This window comes from Nicotiana tabacum, chromosome 3 (genome assembly GCF_000715075.1).
Source record: "Nicotiana tabacum cultivar K326 chromosome 3, ASM71507v2, whole genome shotgun sequence".
Taxonomy (NCBI): Eukaryota; Viridiplantae; Streptophyta; class Magnoliopsida; order Solanales; family Solanaceae; genus Nicotiana; species Nicotiana tabacum.
Genome location: NC_134082.1, coordinates 89,583,717 through 89,608,011, shown reverse-complemented (window position 1 = coordinate 89,608,011; position 24,295 = coordinate 89,583,717).

Below are 24,295 nucleotides of genomic sequence, written 5' to 3'. Positions count from 1 at the left end.
TCCACTAGTTCTAACACAAACGGAAGATCCAAGAATGGATCAGCTCCTATGTGTCACTACTGTAATAAAAGTGGACATAAATATTATTTTTGTCAATTTCGTAAATCTAATGTTTTGGGTTGGATTTGGAAACCCAAAAACAACCCTGATCTTAGTAATACTAACCAACAAGGACCCAAGAAAGCTTGGGTACCTAAAAGGAAGTGATAATTATATTTTGTAGGAACACCACAGAAGGAGTCGCAAAGCAAAATAGTACTCAGATAGTGCGTGTTCTATTCACATAAAAGGTGACAAAAACCTATTCAAAGAAGTTACGAAGATAGATGGAGGAAGTGTTAAATTTGACAATGACTCAAAAGGGAAGATAGTCTGCACTGGCATAGTTCCATTCAATAACAACTGTGATATTACTGAAGTTTATCTTGTAGATGGACTCAACTACAATCTTCAAAGTATAAGTCAGCTATGTGATTTAGGGTATGAATTAAAGTTCAAGAAAATAGGCTGTGCTATTGAAGATGAGACAGGTAAAATAATCCTACTAGGAAAAAGGTATGGAAATATTTATATTCTTGATGGTTTTGAAAATCTAGATGGTGATATTTGCTTAACATCCATATCAATTATTCATGTTTATGGCATAAGAAACTTTGTCATGCAAGCATGCATCTTATAGAGAAACTCTCCAAGTATGATTTAGTTACTGGTCTCCCTCAACTTAATTTCTCTAGAAATCATGTATGTGATGCATGTCAGATTGGTAAACTGATCGGTGTCAACCCTGCACTACTACAAAGTAGCGAGAGTGGTCGAAGCATCTTTTATCCGAGATGGTCAGGATCGATTTCCACAGAGAACTAGAAATGGGAATTGGGTTCCTATCTAAATTAGAGATGCATAATTTCTCTTAGTTGCACTTCTAATCATAGTTGGTCTTTTGATTACTTCTAATTTTATGCTAATAAGATGCTAAATTAAGCTAAGAGTAAGATACTTAAAAGATTGTCAAAATAGTTAAGAAGGCACTAGGGAAGTGACTTTCTCCTAGGTGGATACATGTCTGGTTCTCGGGTCTAGGAGAGGTTTTCATGATGGGTATTATGATATAACCAATGCACTAAACTTCTCACTCTATACCTCTCGGTAGTTTGAGTGATTTTGCCCTAATTGACTTTCTCAAGACCAATTGGGTATGATAATTTGTGTAAGCAATTTAGGTTCAAGTCGGGTATTACTATCTCTAGGTTTAACCCTTTAATTTGGGCTATCAATCTCTTGAATACGCTTCAATTCCTTGTTGGACTAATTTTTCTAGACTCAAGTTCTATTTCGAAAGAAGAATCCAAGTCAAATAGGCACAAATTAGTGTTTGCAACCACTAATTCAACATGAAACCATAAATTAATCCAAATATCAAACACCCATAGACTTTCAAGCCTTAAAACATAAGACCCATCAAAGACCCACCCTAGGGTTGAGCCAAAACCCTAGCTAATAGGTCTAGCTACTCATGATAATAGAAGAAAACTGAGAAATAGATGAAAAAAAACCCATAATATTTAATTACAAGCTAATACTTGAAGATTCAATGATAAAACTACTCTAAAATTACTCAAAATGGTTAAGAAACACTGTCCACGAGCGCAGCTGAGCATTAAATTACAATTGATGACCTAAAAATGGGAAAATAAATTATTTATACTAGGCCAAAATTTTGGACAAAAATACCCCTGCGGGGGTAGTGCGGCTGCAGTGAGGCTTCTTGGCTTTAAACTCTACTCTCTGAACTTAGCCACCGCGGGCCGCACAAAATGCACCGCGGCCGCGGTGGCTTCTGTTGCGGTCTGCACAAAAAGGACCGCGGACCACAATGGCATTGAATCTCCAAAGTAGCTACTCTCTGAACTCTGTCTTTGCGGACTGCACAATTTCGAATGCGGCCGCATGAGTCCATTGCGGTCCGCACAGAATACTTTGCGGCCATATTGCTTGATTTTCCAAAATGAGCACCTCTCTGAATCTCCTCACTACGGACCACACTAAATGGAGTGCAACCGCAGTGGACCTGTTGCACTATGCTTGGACTTGTTCTTGGTACTTGTACATGTTTCACTCCTTTATGATATGGTTTTGACTAGTTGTCACCTTTTTGACCAAGCTCTGCAAACAAGTACAACATGTAAGCTTTTGAGACTATTTTGTACACATTTTTAATCAAAACTCAAGTAAGAAGGAGTGCAAAATGAACCATAATCCCTAGTTATCAACTCCCCCAAACTCAAGCTTTTGCTTATCCTCAAGCAAACAAAATAAGACCCAACCCTTAAGAGTAAATCCAAGAAAATTCAGTTGACCTGAAGTGACCTCATCTAGCATCAATTGGGACTAACAATTGCCCTCAATTCAAATGAATCATTAACAACATTCACTCTTTTAAGCACCATGGTTTAAGTGCGACACAAGAGCATCAAGAGTTGTAAAAGAAACTCTTTCTACTACTTTGGTCATTGTGGAACCCAAACTCATACATCCTTGACTCTCCCTAAGAAAACCTCACCTTTAAGATTGTAGCACTCAGAACGAGGATAGTGGAAACACGTTCATCTCTCTCAAAGAAAGGTCACAAGTCCGGCTCCAAGTACCATAATGTGATGACCCGACCGGTTGTCTTCAAAATTTACGCCCCGATCCCCTATTAACTGCTTTCCCCAAGTTTATTTCTGCTATTTTGATTTACCGAGAAGTTCAGTTTCGCGTTTCGGAGGGTTTTGGAACACTTAGTCCATAAATGAGAGCTTAAGTGTTGGAAACTTGACCGTAGTTGGAACATTATGAAGACGACCTCGAAATGGAAATTTGATGGTTCCGTTAGATCCGTTGGGTGATTTCAGGTTTAGGAGCGTGTTTGGATTGTGTTTTGAAGGTCCGTAGCTAATTTAGGCTTGAAATGCCGAAAGTTGAATTTTTGAAGTTTCCGGTCCGATAGTGAGATTTTGATCCGAGGGTAGGAATGGAATTCCGGAAGTTGGAGTAGCTCCGTAGTGTTGAATGTAATGTGTGTGCAAAATTTCAGGTCATTCGGACGAGGTTTGCTAGACTTTTTGATCAAAAGCGTATGTTTAGAGTTTTTGGAATTCTTAGGCTTGAATCCGATGAAAAATAGGTGTTTTGATATTGTTTTGAGCATTCCGAAGGTTGGAACAGGTTTGAATGATGTTTTAGGGTTGGTCGGCAGGTTTGGTTGAGGTCCCGGGGGCCTCAGGTGTGTTTCGGATGCTCAACAGATCATTTTAAGTTGTAAAAAGTTGCAGATTTAATTCAGCTATTGCAGAGGAATTTTACTCTTTGCGTTCGCGATTGGGCCCTCGCATTCGCGAAGAGTTAGTTGAGGAAGGCGAAATTTAAGCCTTCGCATTCATGAGGAAGGCACCACGTTTGCAAAGGTCTAAGTGTTTGTACATCGCATTCGCGTGGGTGGTGTCGTGTTCGCTTAAAAGAAAATGAGCGGCTGAGTTTTAGTAGATTTAATGCATCGCGTTCGCGATAGGTGGAATGAGTTTGCAAAGGCCTATCTGTTCAAAGCATAGCATTCGCGAGGTATTGACCACGATCGCGTAAGAGGAAAAATGGTCAAAGTCATTTTGTGCTTCGCGAATGCGAGGGTTTGACCGCGTTCGCGAAGAAGGAATTACCTGGGCAGATATAAGATTTCAAAATCGAGGGTTTAGCCATTTTTATCAAAACTTAAGCTTGGGAGCTCAGATTTGAGCGAGATTTTGAGGGATTTTCAGAGATATTGATTGGGTAATGATTCTAGACTCCTTTTTACTTGTAACCCATTAATCTAAACATAAATCCATCCTTTAATTTCGAAATTTGTATGAAAATTGGGGAAAAGTTCGTAGACCAAGATATTGAGTTGATTGGGGATTTGACATCAGTGTGAGGGTTCTAAAATTATAAAGTTTACCCGATTCCGAGACGTGGGCCCGAGGGGCGTTTTGGTCATTTTACCTAATTTCGTGTATTAGCTTAGAATTTAATTGTAGAATCAGTTAGTTGAAGTGTTATTTACATTATGCGATTGAATTGAATAGATTTGGGCCATTTGGAGTCGAGTACTCGTGGCAATAGCGTGGTTTCCGGTTGATTTGAGCTGGTTCGAGGTAAGTGTCTTACCTAACCTTGTGTGGGGGACCTTCCCCTTAGTATATAATATATTTGATAATTGAAATGCCTTGTACGTGAGGTGACGAGTGTGTACTTGAGTTAATTGTTGAAAATCCGGTTTTTTTCTTTAAGTATTTCAAATGAGTTCATTTATCCTATTTTATTCTACTTGCGAATTTAGCCTGTTGTTAGTTTAGAAAAAGCATGTTTAGTTGACTTAATTGCCTACTTGTTTAAACTGCCTTAATTGCATTACGTGAAGCATGTTAGGCTAGAATTATCTATTTACTTAGTACGAAATTTAGCATTTATTGAGTATTCTTGTATTGCTGATGTGTGTTTTTAATTTGGGACTACGGGACGACATCCCGGTAGATCCCCTGTATGCATTTATAATCTGGAATGAGGTGCGGGATACCAAGAGATCCCTAGCACGTCTACTGAGGATACCAAAGATCCTCGGGATACCAAGAGATCCCTAGTATATATTGAGGATACCAAGAGATCCTCGGGATACCAAGAGATCCCTTTGTAAACATAGAGGATACCAAGATATCTTCGATATACCAAGAGATCCCCGGTTATCATCCTTTTTATGAGTAGTATTTCCTTGTGTTTTGCCTTTATCTCTGTTTCCTTTCAGTTGTACTGCTTATCTTATCCTGTTATATTTATATTTATTTAATCTCAGTAGGGCCCTGACCTTCCTCGTCACTACCGGACCGAGGTTAGGCTTGGCACTTACTGAGTAATGTTGTGGTGTACTCATATCCCTTTCTGTGCATGTTTTTCATGTTTAGATCCAAGTACCTTTGGTCAGACTCGCTATCCTTGAGGCGAGGCGCTCTGTAGAGACTTCGAGGTATATCTACCGTATCCGCAGACCGAGAAGTCCATTTCTATTCCTGCTTTTTAGTATTTATCCCTTCTGTATTTTCTGTTCTATTTAGACATTCCGGAGTTAGAGCTATGTAGTACTTCTTAGCTTGTGATTCGTGGGTTTTCGGGTATTGGATTTATGTATTGGTATTGAGAGTTAAACATGGTGTATGCCGAGCGGCACATTTAAACACTGTTATTACTTTATTTCTGTTTTAAATAGTTTTACTTCCGCAAATTTTGGTTTCTCTTCCGCAATTTAGGCTTACCTAGTCGTAGAGACTAGGTGCCGTCATGATGGTTCACGGAGGGCGAACCGAGGTCATGATAAGTTGGTATCAAAGCTCTAGGTTCATAGGAGTCATGGATCACAAGCCGGTTTATTAGAGTCTCGCTGATCGGTACAGAGACGTCTATACTTGTCTACAAGAGGCTATATAACTATTAGGAAAAATTCCACTTCATTTGATTTCCTTGTCGTGCAATATTTGACATCACAATTCTAAAATTCTGTCTTCTATTCTCTCACTGATGGTGAGGACATGTGCTACCCGACATGATCAGGCACCCGCACCCCTACTGCAACTGTTAGAGGCCGGGGTAGAGGCCGAGGACGCACACGTGGTGCAACCAGAGCACCTGCGCGAGCTACTGCCGAGGTACCACCAGCAATTCCAGCCGGAGTCTAGGCACTAGACACGCCCACTGCTACCATTACTCCAGCCCTTCAAGATACTTTGGCACAGTTCATGAGCATGTACACCACTCTAGCTCAGGCAGGGTTGCTTTCCCTTGCTACAGCTACATCTCAGGTCAAGGGAGGAGCACAGACTCCCACCGCCCGCACTCCTAAGCAGCGAGTGCATGTTGAGCAGGTCCCTGAGGTTATTCCTGTATCGCCTGCAGTGCTAGCTTAGACCGAGGATAGGGCAGCAGCTTCCGAGGAGGAGCGGCTGAGGCTTGAGAGGTTCAAGAGGTACAAGCCTCCTGTATTCAACGGTCTAGCATCGGAGGATGCTCGGGGATTTCTAGATGAGAGTTACCGCATTCTCCGTACCATGGGTATATTAGGATCGATCGGGGTTTCCTTCACTACTTTCCAGCTTCGAGGAGCCGCTTATGAGTGGTGGTGCACTTATGAGTTAGATAGTCCGGATGAGGCTATTTCACTGACTTGGACTCAGTTTTCAGATTTGTTCTTGAGAGAGTATGTTCCTCGAAACCTCAAGGACACATGGCACGCAGAGTTTTAGCATTTGCGCCAGGGTGCTATGACCGTCTCAGAGTATGCTGTCTGTTACACTAGTTTGGCTAGGCATACACCAGCCTTGATTTCTACGGTTTGCGAGAGAGTTCACCAGTTTATTGAGGGCCTTATTCCTAGCATCAGGTCTAGCATAGCTCATGAGTTAGAGATGAATATTTCTTATCAGCAGGTGGTGAGTATTTCTAGGAGGATTAAGGGTATGCATGCTAGGGAGAAAGAGGAGAGGGAGGCCAAGAGGTCTCGAGAGTCGGGCCATTATTCTGGTGCCCGTGACCCAGCAACAGGTCGTCATGGTAGGGGTTATATGAGTCTCCCTATTCATTCAGCTCTTCCAGCAGCCAGTAGTGCTCTAGCTCCTCTTAGACCTCAGGATCCTTATTATGTATGTCCGGTTTTTAGTACAGCTCCTGCACAAGGTGCTTTTAAAGGCCAGTCCAGCAGACCTAGCATGAGCCAGTAATAGCCACCACGTACCAGAGCTTGTTTCAAGTATGGTGACACATGCCATGTGGTGAGGGATTTCCCTAGACTTGGGAGGAGTGCACCTCCACAGACTTCTCAGCCACAACATGCCCCGCAGAGTTCTCAGACTATGGTTACAGCTCCAGTTGCTACCCCACCTGCTCAGCTAGCCAGAGGTGGAGGTCAGGGAGGTAGATGTCACCCTAGAGGGGGAGGCCAGGATAGATACTATGCCCTTCCTGCCCGTACCGAGGCTGTTGCCTCCGATTCTGTCATCACAGGTATTATACTAGTTTGTCACAGAGATGAATCGGTTCTATTCGATCCAGGATCCACTTACTCTTATGTGTCTTCTTATTTTGCTCCGCATTTGGGTGTACCTCGGGATTCTTTGAGTTACCCTATTTATGATTCTACTCCTGTGGGAGATTCTCTTGTTGTGGACCGCATTTATCAGTCGTGTTTGGTTGCTCTTAGTGGTTTTGAGACTAGAGCTGATTTAATGTTACTCCGCATGGTTGATTTTGATATTATCTTGGGCATGGGCTTGTTGTCACCCCATTATACTATTCTTGATTGTCAGGCCAAAACTGTGACACTGGCTATGCCATGTGTACCGCGTGTTGAGTGGAGGGGTACTTTAGATCACACTCCCAGTAGAGTTATTTCTTTCCTTAAGGCTCAGCATATGGTTGAGAAGAGCTGTGATGCGTACTTAGCTTATGTGAGAGATGTCAGTGTTGATACCCTTTTAGTTGATTCAGTCCCAGTAGTACGGGATTTTCCCGATGTGTTTCCAACTGACCTTCCGGGCATGCCGCCTGATAGAGATATTGATTTTGGCATTGATCTGTTGCTGGGAACTCAGTCCATTTCTATTCCTCCGTATCATATGGCTCCTCCTGAGTTGAAGGAGTTGAAGGATCAGTTACAGGAATTGCTTGATAAGGGTTTTATCTGGCCAGTGTATTGTCGTGGGGTGCTCCTATTTTGTTTGTGAAGAAAAATGATGTTTCCATGTGTATGTGTATTGATTATCTCTAGTTAAACAAGGTTACAGTGAAGAACCGTTATCCTTTGCCTCGTATTGATGATCTGTTCGACCAGCTTTAGGGCACATGGGTGTTTTCTAAGATCGATTTGCGCTCATGTTACCATTAGTTGAAGATTCGGGAGCCAGATATCCCGAAGACTGCTTTCAGGACTCGATATGGTCATTACGAGTTCCTTGTTATGTCATTCGGGCTAACCAATGCCCCAGCAGCCTTTATGCATTTGAGGCACAGTGTGTTCCGGCCGTATCTTGACTCTTTCATTATTGTCTTTATTGATGATATTCTGGTGTATTCTCGGAGTCGGGAAGATCATGAGCAATACCTGAGGACTGTACTTCAGACTCTGAGAGAGAAGTTATATGCTAAGTTCTCAAAATGTGAGTTTTGGTTGGATTCAGTGACATTCTTAGGCTACGTGGTATCGAGTAAGGGTATTCAGGTGGATCCGAAGAAGATAGAGGCCGTGCAGAGTTGGCCTAGACCATCCTCAGCTATCGAGATCTGTAGTTTCCTTGGCTTGGCGGGCTACTACCGCCATTTTGTGGAGGGGTTTTCATCGATTGCAGCCCCTATGACCAAGTTAACCTAGAAGGGTGCTCTGTTCCAGTGGACAGAGGAGTGTGAGGTGAGCTTTTAGAAGCTCAAGACAGCTTTGACTACAACCTCAATTTTGATACTTCCTACAGGTTCGGGGTCTTATACGATTTATTATGATGCCTCGAGGATTGGCCTTAGAGCAGTGTTGATGCAGGACGATAGGGTGATTGCCTACGCATCCAGACAGTTGAAGATACATGAGAAGAACTACCCTATTCACGACCTTGAGTTAGCTGCCATTGTTCATGCCCTAAAGATTTGGCGCCGTTACTTATACATTGTGCCTTGTGAGATTTATACTGACCATCGAAGCTTGCAGTACCTGTTCAAGCAAAAGGATCTAAATTTGTGCCAGAGGAGGTGGTTAGAGTTGCTGAAGGACTATGACATCACTATTTTGTATCACCCGGGCAAGGCCAATGTGGCGGCCGATGCTTTGAGTCACCGAGCAGAGAGTTTGGGGAGTTTGGCTTATTTACCAGCATCGGAGAGGCCTATGGCGATGAATATTCAGGCCTTAGCCAGTCCGTTTATGAGATTGGATCTTTCAGAGCCCAGTCAGGTTCTAGCTTGTGTGGTTTCTCGTTCTTCCTTAATTGATCGTATCAGGGAGCGGCAGTATGATAACCCTCATTTGCTTGCCCTCAAGGACAAGGTTCAACACGGTGATGCCAGAGATGTGACTATTGGTGATGATGGGGTATTGAGGATGTAGGGTCGGATTTGTGTACCCAATGTTGATGGGCTTCGGGGGTTGATTCTAGAGGAGGCCCGTAGCTCGCAGTATTCTATTCATCCAGGTGCCGTGAAGATGTATCAGGATTTGAGGCAGCACTACTGGTGGAGGCGAATGAAGAAGGATATAATTGGATTTGTAGCTAGGTGCCTCAACTGTCAGCAGGTGAAGTATGAGCACCAGAAACTGGGTAGGTTGCTCCAGCAGATAGAGATCTCGGAGTGAATGTGGGAGCGAATCACTATGGACTTTGTAGTTGGGCTCCCACGAACTTTGAGAATGTTCGATGCTATTTGGGTGATTGTGGATCAGCTGACCAAGTCCACTCATTTCATTCTTGTGTGTACTACTTATTCTTCGGAGCGATTGGCGGAGATTTATATCCGGGAGATTATTCGTCTGCATGGTATTCCAGTGTCCATCATTTCAGACAGAGGTACTCAGTTCATATCATAGTTCTGGAGGGCCGTTCAGTATGAGTTGGGTACTCGGGTGGAGTTGAGTACAACATTTTACCCTCAGACGGACGGACAGTCCGAGCGTACTATTTAGATTCTTAAGGATAAGCTCTGTGCGTGTGTGATTGAGTTTGGAGGGTCTTGGGATCAGTTCTTGCCATTGGCGGAGTTTACTTACAATAACATCTATCAGTCCAGTATTCAGATGGCAGCATATGAGGCTTTATATGGGAGATGGTGTAGATCCCCGGTGGGCTGGTTTGAGCCAGGTGAGACTAGATTATTGGGCACAGACTTAGTTCAGGATGCTTTGGAGAAGGTTAAGGTGATTCAGGATAGGCTCCGTACAACCCAGTCCAGACAGAAGAGTTACACGGACTGGAAGTTTCGTGATGTTTCCTATATGGTTGGAGAGCGGGTTCTGCTTCGAGTTTCGCCTATGAAGGGCGTTATGAGATTCGAGAAGAAAGGAAAGTTGAGTCCGAGATTTATTGGCCCTTTTGAGATATTGAGGCATGCTGGGGAGGTTGCTTATGAGCTTGCCTTACCTCCCAGCTTGGAAGGAGTTCATCCGGTATTGGTATCACGGTGATCTGTGGCACGTGCTAGATTTCAGTTTAGTCTAGTTGGACAAGGATATATCCTATGTTGAGGAGCCAGTGGCGATATTGGACATGCATGTTAGAAAGTTGAGGTCAAAGAACATTGAATCAGTAAAGGTTCAGTGGCGGGGTCAGTCGGTCGAGGAGGCGACCTGGGAGACCGAGTAGGATATGCAGAGTAGTTACTCTCATCTTTTCACTACTTTATGTATGTCTCTATGCTCGTTCGAGGACGAATGGATGTTTAAGTATAGGAGGATGTGATGACCCATCCGGTTATCTTAATAATTTACGCCTCGATACCCTATTAAATGCTTTCCCCAAGTTTATTTCTGCTATTTTGATTTGCCGGGATGTTCGGTTTCGAGTTTCGGAGGGTTTTGGGACACTTAGTCCATATATGAGAGCTTAAGTGTTGGAAAGTTGACCGTAGTTGGAACATTATGAAGACGACCTCAGAATGGAAATTAGATTGTTCCGTTAGCTCCGTTGGGTGATTTCGGGTTTAGGGGCGTGTTCATATTATGTTTTGGAGGTCCGTAGCTAATTTAGGCTTGAAATGCCGAAAGTTAATTTTTTGAAGTTTCCGGTCCGATAGTGAGATTTTGATCCGAAGGTAGGAATGGAATTTCGGAAGTTGGAGTAGCTCCGTAGTGTTGAATGTGACGTGTGTAAAATATTTCAGGTCATTCCGACGAGGTTTGATAGACTTTTTGATCAAAAAGATATTTTTAGAGTTTTTGGAATTCTTAGGCTTAAATTCGATGAAAAATAGGTGTTTTCATGTTGTTTTGAGCGTTCTGAAGGTTGGAACAAGTTTGAATGATGTTTTAAGGTTGGTCGGCAGGTTTGGTTGAGGTCCCGGGGGCCTCAGGTGTGTTTCGGATGCTCAACGGATCATTTTAAGTTGTAAAAAGTTGCAAATTTTCTTTAGCTGTTGCAGAGGAATTTTACTCTTCGCGTTCGCGATTGGGCCCTCGCGTTCGTGAAGAGTCAGTTGAGCAAGTGAAATTTAAGCCTTCGCATTCGCGAGGAAGGCACCGCGTTCGCGAAGGGCTAAGTGTTTGTACACCGCGTTCGCGTGGGTGGTATCGCGTTTGCATAGAAGAAAATGAGCAGCTGGGTTTTAGTAGATTTAATGCATCGCATTCGCGATAGGTGGAATGCGTTCGCAAAGGCCTGTCTGTTCAAAGCATCGCATTCGCGAGGTATTGGCCATGATCGCTTAAGAGGAAAAAGGGTCAAAGTCATTTTGTGCTTCGCGAATGCGAAGGTTTGACCGCGGTCGCGAAGAAGGAATTACCTGGGCAGATATAAGATTTCGAAATCGAGGGTTTAACCATTTTTATCAAAACTTAAGCTTGGGAGCTCAGATTTGAGCGAGATTTTGAAGGATTTTCAGAGATATTGATTGGGTAACGATTCTAGACTCCTTTTTGCTTATAACCTATTAATCTAAACATAAATTCATCCTTTAATTTCGAAATTTGTATGAAAATTGGGGAAAAGTTCTTAGACCAAGAAATTGAGTTTTGATTGGGGATTTGACATCGGATTTGGATAATTTTGGTATGGTTAGACTCGTGAGAGTGTGAGGATTCTGAAACTATAAATTTTACCCGATTTCGAGACGTGGGCCTGAGGGACGTTTTGGTCATTTTACCTAAATTCGCGTATTAGCTAAGAATTTAATTGTAGAATCAGTTACTTGAAGTGTTATTTACATTATGCGATTGAATTGAATAGATTTGGGCCATTTGGAGTCGAGTACTCGTGGCAAGAGCATGGTTTCCAGTTGATTTGAGCTGGTTCGAGGTAAGTGGCTTGCCTAACCTTGTGTGGGGGACCTTCCCCTTAACATATAATATATTTGATAATTGAAATGCCTTGTACGTGAGGTGACGAGTGCGTACTTGAGCTGATTGTTGAAAATCCAATTTTTTTCTTTAAGTATTTCAATTGAGTTCATTTCTCCTATTTTATTCTACTTGCGAATTTAGCCTGTTGTTAGTTTAGAAAAAGCATGTTTAGTTGACTTAATTGCCTATTTACTTAAACTGCCTTAATAGCATTACGTGAAGCATGTTAGGCTAGAATTATCTGTTTACTTTGTACGAAATTTAGCATTTATTGAGTATTCTTGTATTGCTGCTGTGTGTTTTTAATTTGGGACTACGGGACGACATCCCAGGAGATCCCCTGTATGCATTTATAATCTGGACTGAGGTGCGCGATACCAAGAGATCCCTGGCACGTATATTGAGGATACCAGAGATCCTCGGGATACCAAGAGATCCCTTTGTAAACATAGAGGATACCAAGAGATCCTCGGTTATCATCCTTGTTATGAGTAGTACTTCCTTGTGTTTTGTCTTTATCTCTGTATTGTACTGCTTGTCTTATCCTGTTATCTTTATATTACTCTCAATAGGGTCCTGACCTTCCTCGTCACTACCCGACCGATGTTAGTCTTGACACTTACTGAGTAATGCTGTGGTGTACTCATGCCCCTTTCTGCGCATGTTTTTCATGTGCAGATCCAGGTACCTCTACTCAGACTCACTATCCTTGAGGCGAGGCGCTCTGTAGAGACTTCGAGTTATATCTGCCGCGTCCACAGATCGAGGAGTCCCTTTCTATTCCTGTTTTTTTAGTATTTAGCCCTTCTGTATTTTTTGTTCTATTTAGACATTCCGGAGTTAGAGCTATGTAGTACTTCTTAGCTTGTGATTCGTGGGTTTTCAGGTCTTGGATTTATGTATTGGTATATAAAGTTAAACATGGTGTATGCCGAGCGACACATTTAAACACTGTTATTACTTTATTTCTGGTTTAAATAGTTTTACTTTCGCAAATTTTGGTTTCTCTTCCGCAATTTAGGCTTACCTAGTCGTAGAGACTAGGTGCCGTCCCGATGGTTCACGGAGGGCGAACTGGGGGTCGTGATAATAAGCTTGCCCCTTATGTGAGTCACCACTAATGTAAGCTTCATTCAACTCAAGATCATATAGGGCTTTTGTGGAGATATAATGAAGGCTTTTGGTTCAGGGTAGGAAATGTTTGTTCTAAGTAGGTTCCATCTTCCCTTTAGCACTTCTTTTGCTTCATTTTGGCACATATTCTCTTGACTTTTTTAGTCATTTAACTTCTTTCTAAGGGGTTAGAGGGACACACTGTCACTCTTTCTTGTTCATTTCAAACCTTTTTCTCCTTTCTCATCTTTCCACACCTTTCATCTCTTTACTTATATTGAATCCCTTCATTCTTTTCTACATTGATCATTCTTTTTGTCCTTTTTATTTTCTTGCTTTTTCATTGCCTTTCCTTTTTTCTTCATTTTGTACCTTTTACCACTTTGTTGCATTCCTCGTCTCTCCCTCAAACTTATGCTTTTGCCTTGTGCTAAAAAAATATCGGGTGCCAAGAGAGGGTATTTTTAGAACGGGCAAAGGCTTGTATCGTAGTTTTTGAAAGAAAAAGGTATATGGCTCAAAAGGGTTGACTAGGGATATTATCATTGGTGTGAGAATGTGATTATTGCCCTATACGAATTGCTCCTATAAAATCCCAAGAAAATAGATTTTTTCTTAATTATTTGCCATTTTTTAGAATTTTCGCAGAGTTTTATTAATTGTTTGCATTTTTGTGCACGTTTAATTTTATTAAAAATCATACAAAATGCCAAAAAATACCATGCATTGCATTTAAATTTTTATTTTATACTTTTAGGATTAATTAGTTAATTAATTATTGTATTAAAAATAAAAATCACGAAAATGGCTCATTTTTTAGAAAAACAAAGGAAAAGGAATAAAAGAGATAATTGAGAAAAGGGGTTTTAATTTGAATTTGGGTTAATTCTTTGTATCAAATTGGCCCAATTCTTTCCCAAAGTTAACCCAGATCCAAGCCCAAATTCGAACCAACCGCATCCCAAATACACTTGAACCCATCAACCCCAAACCCACTACTCTTTAATTAAAAAAACCCTATATATATATATTAAAAGGAGACCTAACAAGAAGGGAGATCCCATACCCCTGGAAATCGGCACACAAGAGAGCCCATTCTTCTTCCTCTTCATTCCTAAAAGTCCCACGCTGAAACCAGACCTCCCTCCCACCTTCACGCTCTATCCCTTCATTCCCATTCAAAAAACACATACACACAATTAGCCATAGAAGAAATTGGGACAGTCGGGGGGAAGATGGAAAAAATTCTAGGAAATTTTTGGAGAAAATTTAGGGGATTTTGGGACTGAAATTCGAAAAAACGGGGAAAGGATTTTGTTTCTTCTTGATTATGTTTTTTTTGTTTTGGATTAATGTCAGAATTTTCCTTTCAATTCCTAGAACAAAAATACAAAAACCATAAAAAAAGGGTTTGAGCTCAGTTCTTCGCTCCAGTTTCTGTTTCCATTTTGAAATCAGAAAAAAATATAGGGAAACATTCCATCTACTTGTTTCCCAATTTCGTGTCACGGCCCGGATTTTCCACCTTTGGGAGTCGTGATGACGCATACTAATGTGAGCTAGGCAAGCCAATTTCTGAACAGATTACCTTTATCCATTTTTATACCCTTTGTCACGACCCAAACCCGGACCCAGTCGTGATGACACTTCTCGTGAAGACAAGGCCAACCGACACTTCCCATTTTCCAATTAATAACAGACAAGCATTTAAGAACAGTCTAAACATGATAAGAATAAATCTGAAATAACCGATAATAACAAAGATACGCGGAAGGACACCCATACACAATCCTAACCGGGGTGTCACTAGTCATGAGCATCTATAAGTCATAATACAATTCTGCTAAATCCATAACTAGTACAACTGTCTGAAAGGAAATAGAAGCGATAAAAGAGTAGAGACATGGGGCTGCGGACATCAATAGCTACCTCGTAATCTCCAAAAGCCTGCCTGAAGCTGGGGGAATCAACACTCGGGAGCAGAACCAGCTACGCCTGAATATGCACACACGGTGCAAGGAGTAAAGTGAGTACACCAACTCAGTGAGTAAGAAAATACGTAAGGCACAAGGCATTCTATAATGAAGCAGTAAAATTATTTAAAAATAGTAAACCAGTGAAAAGTCAAGTAAAATCCTCTTTCAACAAGTAAACAAATAATTGACAGGTAGTTAAGGTAAAGTAAACAAATAGAAATTCTCCCCCCGGGCACAATATCAACGGATCCGCCCCTCAGGCAACATCTCAGAATAATACCAGCCCTTCGGGCTTAATCTCACATCACATGGGTACCCACACTCACTGGGGGTGTGCAGACTCCTGGAGGGACCCCTTACGGCCCAAGCGCAATAACAAGCCATCTCGTGACATCAAATCTAGGCCCTCAGCCTTATATCAATCAAGCCACCTCGCGACGTACAAATCTTAGGCCCTCGACCTCAAATCAGTATCAGTGTTTCCTCACAATATAGGCCGTCGGCCTTACTCAGTCAAAAATCCTCACAAGCCCCTCGAGCAATAGTAAAACAGTGTTTCTCATCCCAAACATCATTTAAAATATCATTTACGTCTTAAAACTGAGTAAAAACGGATGAGTAGTAAAATAGTGGAAAATAACATGACTGAGTTCATGTATAAAGTCAAAACAGTGAGGATAGATCAATAAAAATACCCGAAGGGTTCAAATAGTTGGCACTAGGCCCAAATATGGCGTACAGTCCAAATAATGATGATAGCAAATAGTTTTCAATCAAATACGCAGTAAAAGCATCAATCGGGACGGACCACGCCACAATCCCTAATAGTGCACGACCCCACGCTCGTCATCAAGCGTATGCCTCACCTCAATATAGCACTACGGTATGCAATCCAGGGTTTCAAACCCTTAGAACATTATTTACAATCATTACTCACCTCGAACCGGTCAAATCTCTAGCTCGCAACACATTTGTCCCTCAAATCGGCCTCCACGCGCATCGAATCTATCCAAAATCAGAACGAGAACGTCAAAATATGCTAAGGGAATGAAAGCCCAAGCGAAAATAATCAAAATACGACACAAATCTCGAAATTACCAAAACCGACCCTCGGGCCCACGTCTCAAAATTCAATAATTTTTACACCAATAGATTCCTTATCTCCCCACGAGTTCATACATATCAAAAGTTCAGAAATCTGACCTCAAATGGTCCATCAAATCCTCAATCATAGGTCTCCAAATTCTAAGCCCTAGCTTCCCCAAATTTCACCCTTAATTTCCATAATTTCTAGCTCTAATCCACGAAATAATAGCATAGGAATGAATTTTAAGTCCAAATCCCTTACCTCAATGAAGTTTCCGTGAAATTCCTGTTTCAAATCGCCCAAAAAGCTCCAAGCCGAAGTAAAAAATGGCGAAATAGCCCAAATTCGCGAAATGAAATAACTTATATGTTCTGCCTAGACCTTTCCGCATCTGCGACACTTTAACCGCATCTGTGGTACTGCTTATGCGGTGTATCCTCCGCTTCTACGGAAATCACTTAAGAGCCCGAAATCGCATCTGGGATAAGCCATCCGCACCTGCGACTCCACAGGTACGGTCCCACACCGCATCTGCGGTTCCTGGAAAATCCTCAACAATCCGCTTCTGCGGCTCCTCTTCCGCACGTGCAGTGCCTCACCTGTGGCCCCCAAACCGCAGGTGCAAAAATACCAGAAGCAGCAATTCAGCAGCTGCAACAAATTCCAAACTTCTCCATTAACCATCTGAAATCACCTCGAGGCCCCCGAGACCTCAACCAAAAGCACAAACATATCTCAATACCTTATTCAAACTTGTTCCAATCACAAAACACCTCAAACAACATCAAATCACCCAAAACACATCGGATTCAAGCCAAACTTTTTAAAATCTTCCAAATTTCGCTTTTGATCAAAAACCCAACCAAACCACGTTTGAAAGACCTGAAATTTTGCACACATATCCCAAATGACACAACGGAACTACTGCAACTCTCGGAATTCCATTCTGATCCATATATCAACATCTCGCCTACCAATCGGAAATCGCCAAAATATCAATTTTGCCAATTCAAGCCTAAATCTACTACGGACCTCCAAAATTCATTCCTATCGAGATCCCAAGCCACAAATCACCTCCCGAAGCTAACCGAACCATCGGAACTCACATCCGAGCCCTCTAACACATAAGTCAACATCCAGTTTACTTTTCTAACTTAAACTCACTCTAAAGAGACTAAGTGTCTCAAACCTTACCAAATCTTTTCCGAACTCGATCCGACCAACCCGATACCACATAACACGGATAAATAAAGCATAACAAAGCAGAAATAGGGAAAACAGAGTGATAACTCATGAGGCGACTGGCCGGATCGTCACATCCTCCCCAACATAAACAAACGTCTTCCACGAATGGATCAAGAAATATGCCTGAAGCCTCAAATAGGTGATGATATCTGCTCCGCATCTCCCGCTCGGTCTCCCAGGTAGTCTCCTCCATGGGCCGACCTCTCCACTGCACTTTCATTGAAGCTATATAATTTGATCTCAACTTTCAAACCTGATGACCCAAAATAGCTACTGGCTCCACATCATAGGTCAAATCATCATCCAACTAAACCATGCTGAAATCTAGAACATGAGACGGATCCCCAATATACTTCCGAAGCATAGAAACATGACATACCGGATGCATACTCGACAAGCTGGGTGGCAAAGCAAGCTTATAAGCCACCTCCCCAATCCTCCGAAGCACCTCAAAAGGCCCAATGAACCGCAGACTCAATTTCTCTTTCTTCCCAAATCTCATAACACCCTTCATGGGTGAAACTTTCAACAGAACCTTCTTGCCAACCATGTAAGACACATCTCGAACCTTCCTGTCAGCATAACTCTTTTGCCTCGATTGCACTGTACGAAGCCTCTACTGAATCACCTTCACCTTTTCTAAGGCATCCTGCACTAAGTCTGTTGCCAATAGCCTAGCCTCACTGGGCTCAAACCAACTAACTGGAGATCTACACTACCTCCCATACAAAGCCTCATATGGAGCCAACTAAATACTCGACTGACAGCTGTTGTTATACGCAAATTCTACAAGAGATAGAAACTGATCTCATGACCCTCCGAAATCAATGACACAAGCATGCAACCAATATCTGAATAGTACGCTCGGACTGCCCGTCCGTCTGAGGATGAAAAGTTGTGCTTAGCTCAACCTGAGTACCCAACTCTCGCTGCACAGACCTCCAAAACTGCAAAGTAAACTGAGTGACCCTATCTAAAATGATGGAAACTGGGATACCATTCAAACGAACAATCTCCCGGATATAGATCTCTGCCAATTGCTCTGAAGAATAGGGAGTACACATAGGAATGAAGTGCGCGGACTTGGTCAGCCGATTCACGATCACCCAAATATCATAGAACTTTCTCAAAGTCCGTGGAAGTCCAACAACAAAGTCCATAGTTATCCTTTCCCACTTCCACTCGGGAATAACCATCTGCTGAAGCAAGCCACCCGGTCTCTGATGCTCATATTTCACCTGCTGGCAATTGAGACACCGAGCCACAAATCCCACAATATATTTCTTCATTCTTCTCCACCAATAGTGTTGTCTCAAATCCTGATACATCTTCGCAGCACCCGGATGAATGGAATACCGCTAGATATGGGCCTCCTCCAGAATCAACTCCTGAAGCCCATCCACATTGGGCACACAAATTCCGCCTTGCATCTTCAACACCCCATCATCTCCAATGGTCACATCTCTAGCATCATCATGCTGAACTCTGTCCTTACGGACAAGATCATGCGATCATATAAGGAAGACCGAGAAACCACACAAGCCAATACCCGAATAGGCTCCGAAATATCTAACCTCACGAACCGATTGGCCAAGGCCTGAACATCAACTGCAAGAGGTCTCTCCCCAACTGGAATATATGCCAAACTCTCCATACTCACTACCTTTTAGCTCAAGGCATCGGCCACCATATTGGCCTTTCGCGGATGGTACAATATAGTGATATCATAATCCTTAAGCAACTCCAACCATCTCCGCTGCCTCAAATTAATATCCTTTTGCTTGAGCAAATGCTGAAGATTGTGATGATCAGTGAACACCTCACAAGATATGCCATACAAGTAATGCCTCCAAATCTTCAATGTGTGAACTATGGCAGCCAACTCCAAATCATGAATGGGGTAGTTCTTCTCATGGGGCTTCAACTGATGAGAAGCATAAGCAATAACTCTAAACTCCTACATCAACACACAACCAATCCCAACTCTCGAAGCATCACAATACATGGTATATGAAATTGAAGATCATGGCAAAACCAACACTGGAGCTGTGGTCAAAGCTATCTTGAGCTTCTAAAAGCTCTCCTCACACTCGTTCGACCATACAAATGAAGTACCCTTCTGAGTCAACTTGGTCAAGGGCGATGCGATAGATGAGAATACCCAGACAAACCGGCGACAATAGCCCGCCAAACCAAGAAAGCTGCAAATCTCTGTAGCTGAGGACGGTCTGGGCCAACTCTAAACTGCCTCTACCTTCTTCGGATCAACTTGAATACCCTCGCTGGACACCATGTTCCCCAAGAAAGCCACTGAACTAAGCCAAAAATCACACTTGGAAAACTTTGCATAAAGTTTCTCTTCCCTCAATCTCTACAACACAACTCTCAAATGCTCCGTGTGCTCCTCCTAACTACGCGAATACACCAGAATATCATCAATGAAGACTATCACAAACAAGTCGAGATAAGGCTGGAACATGTTGTTCATCAAATGCATGAACGCTACTGGGGCATTGGTCAGCCCAAAAGACATCACCAAGAACTCATTATCACCATATCGGGTCTTGAAAGCTGTCTTAAGAATATCTGAGTCCCTGATCTTCAACTGGTGATAACCTGAATAGAGATCAATCTTGGAGAACACCCTCGCTCCCTGAAGCTGGTCGAATAAATCATCAATTCGAGGCAAATGATACTTGTTCCTGATTGTTACATTGTTCAATTGCCTATAATCAATGTACATTCTCATAGTGCCATCCTTCTTTTTCACAAATAGAACCGGCGTAGCCCAAGGTGACACACTAGGCCGAATGAACCATTTATCAAAGAGTTCCTGAGGCTGTTCTTTAATTCCTTTAAATCCGCTGGTGCCATACGATACGGGAAAATAGAAATGGGCTGAGTGCCCGGCACCAGGTCAATACCAAAATCAATCTCCCTATCCGGAGACATACCCGACAGGTCTGCAGGAAACATATCAGGAAAATCCCTCACAACTACAACAGAATCAATACTGGGAGTCTCAGCACCGACATCCCTCACAAAGGCTAGATACGAAAGACAACCCTTCCTAACCATACGTTGGGCTTTCAAGAATGAGATAACTCTACTAGGAACATAATCAGTCACACCTTTCCACTTGATCCATGGCACACCCGGTATAGCCAACGTGTCTGTCTTAGCATGACAATCCAGAATAGCACGATATGGAGATAGCCAATCCATGCCCAAAATGACATCAAAATCCACCATACATAGTAATAAAAGATCCACACGGGTCTTCAGACCCTTAATAGTCACCACACACGATCAGTACACACGGTCTACAACAACAGTATCGCCCACTGGGTAGATACATAAACAGGTGAAGCAAGAAACTCACGGGGCGTACCCAAATAATGAGCAAAGTATGATGACACATAAAAAAAGGTGGAACTGGGATCAAATAATACAGAGGAATCTCTATGGTAGACTAAACCAATACGTGTAATGACAATATTTGAAGCAATAGCATCGGGTCTACCCGGAAGTGTATAGAAATGGGCCTGACCACTCCCTGATCGACCTCCCTCTCTAGGGCGACCCCTGGCTGACTGACCCCCACCCCTAGCTGGTTGGGCGGGTGGTGATGAAGCAACTGGCGCTGAGATGAACTGGCAAATTGATGAGGACACTGCCTCCACATTTGACCCATCTCGCCACACTCATAACAACTCCCAGGTGCTGAATAAGGGGACTGAAGGGAACCCCTCGCACCGGAGTGACTAGCAGATGCACTCTGCATAGAAGAGCCCTGAGCTGATGGAGCACGGGTCGAACTCTGAGCTGGAAGGGCACTAAGTGACGACTGGCCCTACTGAGAACTGTGACAACCATCACCCGAAGACTCCCCACGATAACTTGGGCGAGCTGGCTGAGCAGACCTGAATGAACGGCCTCTGCCGTGCTGAAACTGACCCCTCAAAGGAGCACCACTATAACTGCCAGATCCTCGAGGCCTCCCTCTCTTCTCGCTCTTGGCGACGAACAGACTCAATCTTACGGGCGATATCCACAATCTCCTTGAAAGTAGCACCAGTCACCCTCTCCCTAGTCATGAGAATACGGAGCTGATAAGTAAGACCATCAATAAACCTCCTAATCCTCGATCTATCTATCGGGACCAACCAGATGGTATTATGAGACAACTCAGAGAACTTTAACTTATACTGCGACACAGTCATCTCTTCCTGACGCAACCACTCAAACTGCCTACGTAGCTTCTCTCTGCGAGACTGCGGCACATACTTCTCTAGAAAGAGAATGGAAAACTGCTGCCAGGTAAGAGGTGATGCACCAACAGGACTACACCTCTCAAAATCCTCCTACCAAGTGAAAGCAGCTTCTGAAAACTGATAAGTAGTGAAGGCGACCCCGCTGGTCTCCAGAATACCTACTGTATAAATCATCCTCTGACACTTGTCAAGAAAATCCTGGGCATCCTCGCCCTTTGCACCACTGAATGACAGAGGCTGAAGTCTACCAAACCTCTCCAACCTACGCTGCTCATCCTCTAGCATGGCAGGAACTACATAGTCCTGAGCAGTTGCAACCGGCTGGGCTGGGTGCGCCACTGACGTCTAAAGTCCCTACACGACCTACTCAGGTGTGCGAGCAGCGGGAGTCTGATTGCCTCACTCGGCCTGAGAAGTAGCTGCGGCTGTAGTGGCTAAAATCGCCTGAGCTAGGCCAGTGAAAACTGATAAGATCTGAGCCAAGGCCTCCTAAAGACCCGAAATCATGATGGGCACAACTGGTGCCTGAGCTGGTGCTGCTGGTGATCCTGAACTGGGGCGGCTGGTGTATCTGCAGGTGCTGCCCTAGCTGCTGTGCGAGCTACAACCCTGCCCCTACTACGACCACGATCTCATCCTCGGCCTCTGGTGGCCACAGCCGGTGGTACTGGTGGTCGTCCCTCCTGACCGGTAGTGCATTTCCTCACCATCTATGAGAGAATAGAATAACAGAAGTTTAGTACTCGGATCAACAAATTCGCACGACAAGAATTTAAAGAATATGAAGTTTTTCCTAAAAGTTCTACAGCCTCTCGAGGATAAATCTAGACGTTTCCGTACCAATCCCTAAGACTCTACTAAACCTGCTCATGACTTGTGAGACCAATGTAATCTAGACTCTAATACTAACTTGTCACGACCCTAACCCGAACCCGGTCGTGATGACACCTCTTATGAAGACAAGGCCAGCCGACACTTCATATTTTCCAATTATTAACAAACAAGCATTTAAGAACAGTCTAAAAATGATAAGAATAAATATGAAATAACCAATAATAACACAAATACGCGGAAGAACACCCATACACAACCCTAACCAGGGTGTCACTAGTCATGAGCATGTATAAGTCATAATACAATTCTGCTAAATCCATAACTAGTACAACTGTCTAAAAGGAAATAGAAGCGATAAAGGAGTAGAGACATGGGGCTGCGGACGTCAACAGCTACCTCGTAATCTCCGAAAGCCCGCCTGAAGCTGGAGGAATTAGCACTCAGGAGCGGAACCAGCTACGCCTGAATCTGCACACAGGGGGCAGGGAGTAAAGTGAGTGCTCCAACTCAGTGAGTAACAAATGTAAATAATGACTAAAAGTAAGAAAACACGTAAGGCACAAGGCATTCTATAATGAAGCAGTAAAACCATTTAAAAGCAGTAAAACAGTGAAAAGTCAAGTAAAATCCTCTTTAAACAAGTAAACAAGTAATTGACAGGTAGTTATGGTAAAGTAAATGAATAGTAGTTTGTCCCTTGGGCACAATATCACCACATCCGCCCCTCGGGCAACATCTCTGAATAATACAGCCCCTCGAGCTCAATATCACATCACAATGGGTACCCGCACTCACTGGGGGTGTGTAGACTCTTGGAGGGGCCCGTTACGGACCAAGCACAATAACAAGCCATCTCGTGGCATCAAATCTAGGCCCTCGGCCTCATATCAATCAAGCCACCTCGTGGCGTACATATCTCAAGCCCTCGGCCTCAAATCAGTATCAGTGTTTCCTCACAATATAGGACCTCAGCCTTACTCAGTCAAAAATCCTCACAAGCCCCTCGGGCAATAGTAAAACAGTGTTTCTCAGCCCAAACATCATTTGAGATATCATTTAAGTCTTAAAGCTGAGTAAACACGGCTGAGTAGTAAAATAGTGGAAAATAACATGACTGAGCTCAAGTATAAAGTCAAAACAGTGAGAAAAGATCAATAAAAATCCCCGAAGGGTTCAAATAGTTGGCACTAGGACCAAATATGGCATTCAGCCCAAATAACAATGATAGCAAATAGTTTTCAATCAAATACACGGTAAAATCATCAATCGGGACAGACCAAGTCATAATCTCCAATAGTGCACGACCCTACGCTCGTCATCAAGCGTGTGCCTCACCTCAATATAACACTACGGTGTGCAATCCAGGGTTTCAAACCCTCAGAACATTATTTACAATCATTACTCACCTCGAAGCGATCAAATCTCTAGCTCGCGGTGCCTTTGACCCTCAAATCGGCCTCCACGCGCGTCGAATCTATCCAAAATCAGAACGAGAACGTCAAAATATGCTAAGGGAACAAATGCCCAAGCAAAATAATCAAAATATGACACAAATCCCGAAATTACCAAAACCCGATCCCCGGACACACGTCTCGGAATTCAATAATGTTTACACCAATAGATTTCTTATCTCCCCACGATATCATACATATCAAAAGTTCAGAAATCCCACCTCAAA